The sequence below is a fragment of the Phacochoerus africanus genome, chromosome 3 (assembly GCF_016906955.1).
Source record: "Phacochoerus africanus isolate WHEZ1 chromosome 3, ROS_Pafr_v1, whole genome shotgun sequence".
In the NCBI taxonomy this organism is placed as follows: Eukaryota; Metazoa; Chordata; class Mammalia; order Artiodactyla; family Suidae; genus Phacochoerus; species Phacochoerus africanus.
The window spans coordinates 3,831,994-3,845,445 of NC_062546.1; the positions used below are offsets into that span (position 1 = coordinate 3,831,994).

The 13,452-nt window shown below is 44.4% G+C and overlaps 1 protein-coding gene across 4 annotated transcripts in view; it reads right to left on the minus strand.

Moving 5' to 3' along the window:
- The window catches only part of ZNF831 (zinc finger protein 831), an 89,783-nt gene extending 76,331 nt beyond the window's left edge, over window positions 1–13,452 (minus strand). For 3 of the 4 annotated variants that reach the window (XM_047770741.1, XM_047770743.1, XM_047770744.1), the window contains exon 1: window positions 13,026–13,452. The gene's annotated coding sequence lies outside the window, so the exon portion shown is untranslated. Of the gene's footprint in view, window positions 1–5,175; window positions 5,267–13,025 lie in introns of all 4 variants that reach the window. The other variant, XM_047770742.1, reaches the window with a different exon arrangement.

Genomic DNA, 13,452 nt, shown 5'->3' on the forward strand with positions numbered 1-13,452 from the left:
CCCCTTTCTTCAAAGCAACCCACAGGGGGCCTGGGCAAAAAGAGTATGTGGGACTGCCACAAATAGGTTTGAAAAATTCATGTTTTTAATGAAACGTGAGAGAGAAGGCTATGGAGAAATGGATTAAACATATTTAGCAGATGGAGCTTTCCAGAAAGAACATGGGTGCCAAGACTGTTGTTTTAGCTGCAAGTTTCCCAAAGTTCAGTTCATCCTGCATGCCTGTCACCTGCTGTATGTGTGTGGGGACTGCTTATTTCCTCCCCATCGTTGGGTCCCTGGGATTCATTTCTTTAAAAAGGAACTGTGTGCATAAGAATGCAAATGTACTTAGCACCACTGAACTGCACTTGAAAATGGCTGAAATGACCAATTTTATGTTATGCATGTTTTACAACTTTGAAAAAGTAAAAAAAGAGGAGAGGCAGGAACTGTATCATTACCCAATAAGCCAAAAACTTGCTTCCATATAAAACCCTGCAAACATGTTTACAGCAGCTTTATTCATAATTGCTAAAGCTTAGAAGCTACCAAGATGTCCTTCAGTAGGTGGGTGAATAAATAAACTGTGGTACATCCAGACAGTGGAACGTTATTCAGCATTAAACAGAAATGAGTTTAATTAAAATTTAATTTTAATGACTTAAAAGACTTGAGCTATCAAGTCATGAAAAGACATGGAGGAAACTTAAATGCCTACTAAAGCGAAGAAGCGAACCTGAAAAAGCTGCCTATCATATGATTCCAACTACGTAACATTCTGGAAAAGGCAAAGCTATGGAAACATAAGAAAACCAGTGGTTTCCAGAAGTCTAAGAGAAGGGGAGGATTTTTAGGGCAGTGAAACTATCCAGCATAATACTGTAATGTTGGGTACATGTCATTATGTGTTTGCCCAAACCCATAGAACATACAACACTAAGAGTGACTCTATGGACTTCAGTTAATAATAATGTATTAACATTGGCTCATTAGTTGCAATAAAAGTACCACACTAAGAAAAGGGAACCCTCCTATACCCTGTTGGTGGGAAGGTAAATGGGTACAACTCCTATGGAAAACACTATGGAGGTTCCTTTAAAGACTAAAAATAGAGCTACCATATGATCCACCAATCCCACTCCTGGGCATATATCCAGAAAATACAAAAACTCTAATTTGAAAAGATACATGCACCCCAATATTCATAGAAGCACTATTTACAATAACCAAGACATAGAAACAACCTAAATGTCCCTCAAAAGATGAATGGATAAAGAAGATGTGGTACATATATACAATGGAATACTACCCAGCCATAAAAAAAAGAAATAATGCCAGTTGCAGCAATATATGAATGAACCTAGAGATTCTCATACTAAGTGAAGTAAGTCAGGAGAAAGACAAATATCTTATGATATCACTTACATGTGGGATCTAAAAGATGACACGAATGAACTTATCTACAAAAAAAGAAACAGACTCATAAAGAACACACTCGTGGTTGCCAAGGGGGAAAGGGATGTGGGGGAGGCATGGACTGGGGGATTGGGATGAGCAGATGCAAACTATTATATATAGAATGGATCAACAAGTCCTCCTGTATCGCCAGGGAACTCTATTCAATATCCTGTAAGAAACCATCAGGGAAATGAAAATGAAAAAGAATATATACGTGTACCACTGAACCGCTTTGCTATACAGCAGAAATTAACACAAAACTGTAAGTCAGCTCTACTTCCGTACAATTTAAAAGCACACATAGCGCGATTATCCTCCACTGTTCCTCAGGGCCATCCAGCTCAAGCACTTGTCTCCCTTTGGACGTCCACTTGAGGTCAAAGCTCTTTGTTGGGTGCTAACTAAACAGCCGGGAGAAAGAACACAGGACACACAGAAGATCTCTCATTGGCCAAGAGAGTCGGCAGCATGAAGCTCCAACTCCCCTTGGTGTAGAGAGTACCGGGTAGTCGGCCATGCAGGGTCTCAGCAGTTAGGGTCCTGCAAGAGTGACCAGGACACCCATGAACAAAGCACTAGGCACACTCAGTAAAATGTTTCAAATGATACGTGGTAGAATGAACTCGCACTCTTCGGGATGGTGTAAAATGAGTCAGTGACTAGTCCAGTTTGGTCTCCACCTGTTGAAAAGTCATCTTTTCATCGATTCAAAGGTTAGTGGGGCACCCACTCTGTGCCTGGTGCCCTTATTCGCTGTCCTCCCTCAGGGTAGACCAGCAAACAAAAGAGCTTATCTTATGGAACCTACATTCTAATTAGGGATACAGACAAGAAACGGATTTTTTTTTTTTTGAGGTCTAGTTAATTTCCTATGTTGTGTTAGTTTCAAGCGTGTCCAGCAAAGTGATTCGTTGAACATATATTCATCACCACCCATCAGCAATGAGACCACCCTTATCCCTGGTGTCCATGGAAGCCACGTGGGGAGCAATAACAAGGATTCCTATTTCCCATAGAGATACCAGGGATGGCCTTTTAGGAAGAACCTACCACACGGACCAAGCAGTGGCGAGGCGCTCCCCCTCGAGTCAATAGAGACTGAGTGGGCAACCTGGACTTCTAGCCACCCTCTTCCTCTGCCGAGCAGCAGCAAAGGAAGCCAGCTAAAACAGAAATTTTGATCAATCCACACTCCCATAACATTTTACCCAAAGTGTCCAAGTTTCAACCCAAACTCACTTGTCATACCAAGAACCAGGAAAACGTCAAACTGAAGAAGATAATTCATTGACGCCAACACCAAGACGCAAGAGGTGTTGGGATCACCTGACAAAGAGTTTAGGGCAGCCATTGTAGAACTGTCTCCATGAACACTTATAAATATGCTTGAAATAAATAAAAAATAATCTCAGCAAAGTAACAGAGAGTAAAAAAACCACCAAATGGAAACTTTAGAACTGAAAAAATACTATAACCAAAAAGTTTAAAACTCAGTGTATGCACTCAACAGTAGAATAGAAGGGCCAAAAAAAAAAAAAAAGAAAGAAAGAAAGAAGCAGCTGTGAATTTGCAATTAGGACAATAGAAATTCCCCAGTCTGTACTATCAAAATTAAAAATGCATAAGCCCTTTGAACAAATAGGTCCACCTCTAAGACTATTCTATATCCTCATGTGTACGTAAAAAAAATTATTTTCGCTGCAGTTTTAAATTTTTTTAAGGAATCAGAACATGAAAAAAAAAAAAACCACAAAACCCCAATACATCTATCTTGGAGGACTGGTTAAAAAAATATATATATATGTTCACCAATAGAACAGAATACTAGAAGCCATGAGAAAGAATTAGTTATATTTACATTTTAAGACACATGAAATATCAAACCAAGATGCAGAATTTGTATTTTAAATATGGGCATATGTCCATATATGTGGTTCTGTGGATTTTTGGGGAAGGGTAAACAAAATGGTAATAAAATTTCTGGGGACAAACACTGGAGGGGGTGGTCAGGGATAAAACGTGACATTTTCGTAGAAAAAAATTTTCCTAGTCTGAACAACTGAGAGAAACAGGCTGAAAAAAAATGGGCAGGGACTCAGGAAGCTGTGAGGTTAACGAAAGCTGAAACATTCACATCATCTAGGTCCCTGGGTCCTTGGAAGGAGAGGACAAAGAGGATGGGGTAAAATAATACTCAAGGAAATACAGCTGAAACCCTCAATTTGGCAAGAGACATAAACCCATGGAGTCAGGATGCTAGCGAATCCCAAAATGGATGAACCCAAAGAAATCCTCATCAAAAGACAACTTAGCCAAACTTCTGAACTCTTATGACAAAGAAAAAAATTCTTCGAAGCAGCAAAAGAGAAATGATACCTTTGCTACTGGCGGGGGTGGTGGGGGGAACCCTAATGCCGGCATCTTTCCCATCAGAAACTTGAGGCCAGGAGGAAGCGGCACATTTTTTTCCAGGGTTTCATGAAAAGAACTGTCAACTCAAAATTCTATATCCAGCAAAAAGATCTTCCTTGAATGAAGGGGAAATTCAAGATATTCTCAAATTAAAGAAAACAGAGAATTTGCCACCAGCAGGAATGGCTAAAGGAAGTTCTCTTCACAGAAAGGAAATGATAAAAGAAGGACACTTGGAAACTCAAGAAGGAGAAAGATCAATGGAAAGGGTAAAAATATAGGTAAGTACAGTATTTCCCTTTTTAAAGGATTTTTTTTTTTTTTTTATGACCACACTGGGCCAGGGAATGACTGAGCCACGTCTGTGGCAACATCAGATCCTTTACCCTCCATGCCAGGGATCAAACCCCTGCCTCTGCAGTGATCCAAGCCCCTGCAGTTCGATACTTAACCCACTGCACCACATGGGAACTCCTCTAAATGATGTTTTTAATGGTTGAAACAACAAAAAAAAATAATGTTGTCTAATGCATTTAGAAGGAAGATTTATGACAGTCATAAGTGGGAGAAGGTAAAGGGAGGTAAGGTCTCTATATTCCACTTCTGCTGGTAAAGCAGTGCCGCTGATAGACTGTGATGAGTCATTAGCCTATAATATCATACCAAGCACAGCCACATAATCAACACGAGGCCATCCAGTGCAGCCTGCCTGGACCACGGGCCCCAGATGTGACCTCCCTGCAACCATAGAACTGTGGGTTGGAGAGGACGTGGCTGCAAACCTTCCTGACAGTGAGACTAGGGCTGTCTGTGACCGGGCGTCCACACAGACCAGCCACTCCCTCTACAAGCCCTGCTTCTGTCCATGAAGCCATGACTTCACGGAAGGAATTATCTCCATGTACAAATCTTTCTCTACTTTTTTCTCCTTCATGGTTTTAAACGTCCACATGAGCTACTGGAGTTAACTTTACAACCCCCGTCTTTAAGGAACAGAATATTCAGGGAGTCCTGGAGTCCACTTGAGGAGTCATCAGTGGAGCCCTGGATCAGTGGATGCGATGACTTGGGCTTCTCTTTGTGAGGAAGGGTAAGAACATCCTCGTTTATAAGGGGGAGAGATGTATCTGCTTGGGCAGAAACACGGAGTTGTTCTGTTGTTTTAAAGAAGTTCCAATGTGTATAAATGGTTTGCTGCAGAAGCTGAGTTGCAAGGGAATAGACTCTGTCGGTTATTAATTTATTCCCTCTTAGCTCCAAAGTGCCTCTCACCCTTCAACAGATGCTGAGTGATAAACGATGCGATCCCTTTAAGCTTCTCACCTTCAGAGTGGGCACGGGCTCGGTTTTCCCAGTAGAGGATGCAGAGGGCTCCTTCAGGAAGGAGAGGCTTCCTGCGATTTCCAGCAAAAGCCTGGAGAGGGTCAACAGGATGAGTGTGAAGACATATCCTGGAGCCCACCCCTGCCAACGGCCCTGACACACGCCGCGTGCAACCTTGCAGGGCCCTCTACACGGAAACCAAAGCTCCTGTTTAGCCTTCATGCAGCCTGCCTGTAGCCCCGAGGGTCCACAACCCCATGAAGCCTGAACACAGTCCACCAGTGGCCAGGTAGCCACAGAGAACCACTCCACCCGCCGCTCCTGAAGTCCATGAGCTCCAAAGGTCTTTGTCCCCACTAGTGGTCAGAGTCCCACCCGCATGCACATCTGCTGTCAGTTACACCCCTCCTGCCTGCACGCCACAGTGTGGCCTATTGTTTGCCCAGCAAGACCAGACAAAGTCCAGTCTAGCTAAACCAGCCAACCCTTCTGCTACCTGGTGGCCAAACCACAAGTGTTCCAATGAGGTCCAAACATCTTCCAAGTTTGCCCTTCCTTCAGCCCTAGAGAACCATGCAGAGTTCTTGGGTCTTACGGCTACTCTTTACAGAGAGTTCCTAGTGCTTATTTTCAGCTTCTTTTGGTGAACCCACCACGTAGCTTCCACTCTCTGATTGGACCCAGACTGCTACCAAGACAGCTCATATCTCGGGCCATAAAACCAACCTCAGCAAACTTAAAGAAATCATAGAGAGTGTGTTCTCGGACCGAGATAGAACCCAACTGGAAATCAATCACAGACAACAGGAAAAGCTCCAAACACTTGGAAATCAAAGAGCAAACTACTAAATAACCCATGGGTCAAAGAGGAAGTTTCAAGGGTAACCAAAAAAACATCTAATGAATGAAAATGGAAATATAATATCTCAGAATCTGTGGGACAATAGCTAACGCTGTGCTAAGACAGAATCTGTAGCATTAAGTGCTTATTCTAGAAAAGACAGAGGGTCTCAAATCAATAACCCAAACTCCTACCTTGATAATCTAGTAAAAGAAAAGCATAGTAAACCCAAAGGAAGCAGATGGAAGGAGATCAGAAAGAAAGGGGGAAGAAATCCTTTAAATTGGAACAGAAAAATAATAAAGTCAATGAGAGAAATAATTATTTATTGTTCTTTAATAATAGCAATAAGGTTGATCTTTAGAATCTCGGCAGAGATTTAGCAAGTGGAAAAAAGGAGAGGAAACCCAAATTACCAACATCAGGAATGAAACAGAGACTGTTACGGCAAACTCTGCAGGTGTCAAAAGGACAGCCCAGGAATAGCACGAATAACCCTGTCCACATGCATTTGATAATTTTTTTAAAACATGAATGAAGCCCCAGATCCTGTTTTTGTTTGTTTGTTTTGGCCACAGTGGACAGCAGCTTGATGTGGGATCTCAGTTCCCACACCAGGGATCGAACCCAGGTCGCAGCAGGGAGTCCTAAGCCCTAGACCACCAGGCAACTCCTGAGAGCTAATAACTTAAATGAAATGCACCAATTCCTCAAAAAGGATACATTATCACAATTCACCAAGTTTGAATAGCACTACAACTATTAAGCAAACCGAATCCATAATTTTAAAACACTCCAAAAAGCAGTCTCCATGTCCTATTTCTAACTGATGAACGCTACCTAATGTTTAAAGAAGAATGAACAATAATTCTACACAACTTCTTCCAGGGTGGAAGAGGAAGGAGCATTTCCCATTAATTTCATGAAGCCAGCTATTACCCCGACACCAAAACCAGACAAAGACAGTCCAGGGGGAAAAGAAAAAAAAAAAAAAACCTACAGAGCAATATCCCTTTGTGAATATAGATTCAAAATCCTTCACAAAATACTAGCAAATAGATTCTGCAAACATAGAAAGAATTACACACCATAACCCGGAGCCCCGGGGCTGCGTCAGTGTAATCCATTGTATTTACAGAGCAAAGAAGGAAAAGCACATGGTTATATGTCAATTGCTATAGAAAAAGCTTTTGACAAAAGTCCACACCTATTCACGATGAAATCTCTCAGAAAACAGAAATAGAGGGAAAGCCTCTCAGCTTGATGAAGTGCACCTAAGAAACATGTAGAGCTAACGTTACCCTTAACGGCAGAAACCTGACTACTTCCTCCCAGAAACCAGGCACAAGAGGGAGGTACCACTCATCACTTTTATGTAACATAGTGCTGGAAGTTCTGGCCGGTGCAACAAAGCAAGAAAGACAATAAAAGACATACAGACAGGAGAGCAGGAAATAAAACTGTATTTGCAGACCACGTTTAAGAATCTATGTAGAAAATCCCTAGAAATTAAAAAAAAAAATTTTTTTTCTAGGAGTTTCCTGGTAGCCTATTGGTTAAAGACTCTGTGTTGTCACTGCTGAGGCTCGGGTTCAATTCTTAGCCTGGGAACTTCTACATGCTATGGGTGCCCCCCCCCAAAAAAAAACATCTTTTGAGAACTAATAGGTAAATTCAGCAAAATCACAGGATACAAGATCAACACAAAAATCAATTCTATTCTATATACTAGCAAGGAACAGTTGGAAACCAAAATTTTAAATGCAATGCCATTTATAATCACTCAAAAAATTGAAATATTTAGGTGTAAAACTAACAAAACACACACAGGACCGATCTGCTGAACACTACCAAACACTGATGAAAAACTCAAAGAAAATCTAAATAAATAAAAAGACATATCGGAGTTCCCGTCGTGGTGCAGTGATTAACGAATCTGACTAGGAACCATGAGGTTGCGGGTTCAATCCCTGGCCTCGATGGGTGGGTTAAGAATCCGGCGCTGCCATGAGCTGTGGTGTAGGCCGCAGACACGGCTCGGATCCCGTGTGGCTGTGGCTCTGGCGTGGGCTGGTGGCTACAGCTCTGATTGGACCCCTAGTCTGGGAACCTCCATATGCTGCGGGAGCGGCCCTAGAAAAGGCAAAAAGACACACACACACACACACAATTTTTTTAAATAAAATAAAAAGACATATGGTGTTCATGGATTGGCAGATTGAACATAATAAAGATGTCAGTTCTTTCTGAATTGATACACAAGCTTAATTCAATTCCTATCAAACTCCCAGTAAGGTTTTTTGTTTGTTTGTTTGTTTGTTTTCATGGGCATAGACCAGATTACGCTAAATATTATATAGGAAGGTAAAGAACTAAAATAAAATAACTCAGTTCTGAAAAAGGATAATAAAATGGGAGGAATCAGTCTACCTTATTCGAAAACGCATCACAGAACATCAGTAATCAAGATGGTATCATGCTGGCAGAGGAACAGACCCACAGGTCAACTGAACAGCGTTCTTTAAAAGAAACCGAAATAGACGCCCACAAATAGCCACACCTGGTTCTTAGCAAAAGTTCAAAAGCAATTTGATGGAGGGAGTGTAACCTTTTCAAAAATTGTGCTGGAGCAATTGGCACCCATAAACAAAAAAATAACCTCTACCAAACCTCACATCTTACTTATACAAACCTTAACTCAAAATATAAAACAGGCTTAAGTGTAAACTGCAAAACTATGAGGCCCTAGGGGGAAAAAAAAAAAAAAAAAAAAACCTTAGGAGAAAATCTTCAGAATCCAGGGCACAGGATGGAGTCTGGGATCTCAGACTTGATACAAAAAGCATGAGCCATAAGAGGAAAACTTGACAAATTGGACCTCAACAAAGTTAAAAAATATTTGCTCAGTGAGAGCCCCTGCTCTGAAGAGAATGAAAACACCAGCTACAAACCAGAAGAAAATATTTGCAAACCCCCATATCTGACAAAGGACTCGGATCTAGAATATGAAAATTTAACACTAAAAACAACAACAATCCAATCAGAAAATGAGCAAAAGACATGAAGAGACACATCACCAAAGATATACCGACGGAAACAAGCACATGAAAAGAGGTCCGGCACCATTAACCACCAGAGAAATGCAGATTAGAACCACAGCGAGACAGCACTGCACACCCACCCGGATGGCAGAGACAAGAAACGGCGACAACGCCCAAGGCAGGTGAAGATGTGGAAATACGAGGTGAGCTGCTGGCGTGGGTAGAGAGCGGTCCGCCGTTCTGGAAAAAAGTTTGGCAATTCCTTTTTTTAAAAAAATTAAACATGAAACTACCATTCCACCCAGGAATTACATGCCTGGCCTTCTATTCCAGAAAATGAGAACTTAACCCAAGAGCCTGTACGCAAATGCCCAGAGCAGCTTTACTTGTGATAGCTGAAGATGGAGATCAGTCGTGACGTCCTCCGACAGGTGGCTGTTTACACCAGCTGGTGCATCCACATCGTGGAACATTACTCCGTTGTGAAGAGGAGCGAACTATTAGATGGAACGGCTTAGATGAATCTCCAGAGAATTGTGCTGAGTGAAAAAATCCGTCCCAAAGGCCACACACACACTTTAATTTCTTTCTTTCTTACTTTTTGGGTTTGTGTGTGTGTGTGTGTGTGTGCTTTTTACGGCCCCCGTCAGCATATGCAAGCTCCCAGGCTAAGGGGTCAAATCAGAGCTACAGATGCCAGCCTAAGCCACAGCCACAGCCACAGCCACAGCCACACGGGACCTAAGCCAAGTCTGCAACCTACACCCCAGTGCACGGCAACACCAGATCCTTAACTCACTGAGTGAGGCCAGGGATGGAACCTGCACTCTCACGGATCCTAGTCGTGTTCATTAACCACTGGACCATGAAGGTAACTCTTATTTTTTCCATTTTTTATCGAAGTGCAGTTGATGTGTAATATTATGTAAACTACAGATTATACAATACAGTATCATCGAGTGCAATACAGTGATTTACAATTTGTAAAGGTTATAGTCCATTTGGGTACCATACACTAGTAATTATATTCCCTGCATTGTACAATATATCCCTGTAGCTTATGTTTTTATTTTTTTCATGATTTGTATTTTTCCATCGTGGCTGGTTTTCAGTGTCCTGTCAATTTTCTACTGCACAGCAAGGTGACCCAGCCACACACACATGCGTACGTTCTTTTTTCTCATATGATCCTGCTCCAGCCTAAGGGACTAGACAGAGTTCCCAGTGCTGTCCAGCAGGACCTGCAGCTTATTTTATAACCGTTTGTTGTACGTTTTAATCCCCTCCCCCTTCCCTTTGCCCCACTGGTAACCACTAGTTTGCTCTCTCTCTGAGTCTGCTTCCTTTTTTGCTATATTCACTAGTTTCTTGTATTTTTTTAGGTTCCACATGAGTGACAGCATATGCTATGTGTCTTTCTCTGTCTGGCAGTTCACGTAGCATAATGCCCTCCACGCCTGCCCATGTGGCAGCAAAGGGCAAAATTTCTTTCTTTTTTATGGCTGAGCAGTATTCCGTTGTTATATGTACCAGATCTTCTTTATCCATTATCTGTCGATGGACACCTAGGCTGCTTCTGTATCTTCCCTGTTATGAATAACGCTGCTATGGACACGGAGGTGCATACGTCTTTTCAGATGAGTGGTTTGGTGTGGTTTGGTTTGGTCCAGATAGTTACCCAGGAGGAGCAGTGCTGGGTCACATGGAGGTTCTGTTTTTTCATTTATTAACACTCTTGAAATGACAGATTGTAGAACTGGAGAACAGACGGATCGTTACCAGGGGTTAAGAGGAGGAGAGTGGGACGGAGGTGGGTGTAGCCCCAGGAGATGCCTGAGGAGGTGGAAAGGGCCTGCGGCGGAAACGAGGCGCCGGCTGTGATTTGGAAGATGCCGCCGCGGAGTGGGGCCGGGACTGGGTAACAGTACAGAGGGTCTCTGTGGATGATTTCTCGCAGCTGCATGCGAACCTGCAGTGATCTCCACCCGAAGTGATAAATTGCAAATAACCACGTAAAAAGAGGGAGCACTGAGACAGGAGCAACCTTCGCAGTGGATGAGTCCATGTCATTTAACGCAGCATCTAGACTTTACCTAGACCCACACCCCTGGGTGCGGGTGCCACAAGGCTGCCCTTGGACAAACACGGACTCAGCCAAGGCACATCGTCTTCCTTGGCAGAGTTTCCTTTGGATCAACTCCCTTACCTTAGAGACCCTTATATTCAAATGGCATTTTCTAGCACTACCGTCCACGGAAAGGCTTCGCCATTGCACGAGTGCAAAACGGTCACGGTGAAACCAGGACAAGTGCAACGAGGACGCACACAGACCTCTCACTGGGTTGGAGGCCAGAGCTGGGAAAGGCTGGTGGGCAAGCCCAGGACGGTCCCGCAGAGACTCCTGAACGCCACCACTCAGGCTAGTGTGCCCATCCCGGCCACGCCACACCCGGCGGGAGGAACTGCCCGGGCCTCAGGCAAGACCTGCCTTTGAACCTTTGCTCTGCTCCCTGCAAACCTCATGACTTTGACTAAGTCACCAGCTGGGTTTCCCTTTCTAAAAGGGGCTCGGAGTTCCTGCTGCGGCAGTGGGATCAGCAGCATCCTGGAGCGCTGGGACGCAGGTTCAGATCCCCTGCCGGGCACAGTGGGTTAAGGATCCAGTGGCGCCTCAGCTGCGGCTTAGGCCGCAACTATGGCTCGGATCCGACCCCTGGCCCGGGAACGCCATATGCCCGGGGCGGCCAAAAAAGAAAATAGATAGACAGATAGATAGATAGTGGGGCTCATGCCCACTCGTTCAAAGCATGGCACCAGCGGGCATCCCACAGGGTTCCCCCCTTCGTCACACGCTGATGTCCCACCTCCCTTCTCCCTTCGGGGCCTCGGCGTGCGTGTCTGTGGCTTCTACTGCGAGAAAGGCCTGGCTGGCACCCGCCTGCCCCCCGCCCCGGGGGCCTCCTTCCCCTTAGCAACGAGACAGTGATGATTCAGGTTGGGGGGGGCTCCCTCCCCCGACTTCCTGGTCAAAGTAAAAAGCAGGAAGCCCATCTTCATCTCCCCGCTTCGCAGAGCCCTCCTGCCGCCCCCGAGCCTTCTCCGCAACCTCGACCACGCTCTCCTTGCTGTCAGTCTCGTGGGCCCGCTGCTTGCCCTTAGCTGGGGCGATAGAATTAGGGTGAGTACAAGGCACATTATTTTAAACGGGCCCTGACATTTGGTCTGCTTTTCCCAGTCTGCTGATGCTATCGGGTCTCTGACTTGCATCCTGCCCCCTTGCATTCTGGCAGATAACATCTCTGGTTTCAGTCTCACAGAAAGATTTGCCACGGGAACGGGGAAGCATACCACCTCTCAGAACACGGGCTCCAGGGCTTATCTGACAGGCCCTCCAGCTCTCAGCTATTTTGGATACTGGGAACCCAAATATATGATTAAATACATGGTCCAGGGTCCGTGGCCCCTTGTAAATCTCATTGAAAAATGCTACCCTTGGGTGGCTGATCCGTAGAACCGCTATAAACAGGGTCTCTTATCAAATACCTTGATATTTAGATTACACTATACGTTTTGTTTTTCAAACTCTCAGGCTGTTAGGACGGACGTTTCTAGCCAATTCACACCTCCAGTTTAATTAGGTCTATCGTGGAAAGAAGAACTGCTTACAAAGCAACAAATTCCCTCATAGGTTGTTTTCTGTTCCGTAGGACAGGGATGGTGGACTTGGATTCTGACAGTCATTATGAGTTGCTGTAAATATTTTGACAAAATAACAGTCGTGTTCAACACACAAGAGGATTACTGAACTGGGTCAGACCCAGTTTTACGTAGCACTTTCTTTTTTTAACTGCGTGCTTGAAGGTAAATATATCATTAAGAGCACAGGGTAAAAAAGAGTTGTTGTTAAAAGAAAACAGAAAAAAACCTGGCCTCTTCTATACGCTTATCTTGTAGAGTAGGGTACCTACCTTGATGGAGAGTGATGTGTTTGCAGTCAGTGTTGCTCCGATTCAAACACAAATGACCCGGCCTGACACTGAGGAGACCTCCGGGGCCCCAGAAAAGACACCTGGGCAGGCCACCTGGAGGGGGGGGCCGCCGGCCTGGCCCTCCCTCCACTCTCTCTGCTGAGATGCCTCAGGCCTCCTTCCGGGCCCTGCTCCGCAAAAAGCAGCACCCCAGAGCACAGAGACACTCTCCCCTCGGGGTAGAAAAGCGGGCGGCCTCCCGCGGCGTGGCCTCCGGCTCACCTCGGCGTGTCGCCCAGAAAAGCACCGTTGTGAGCACCCTGGAGGAGACGTGAGCAGAGACGAAACTCGGGCCGGCTCAGAAATAGGAAGTCGATTATTTTCTATACATTACTTAATGTCACAGTAGCAACCCTCAGAAAACAGG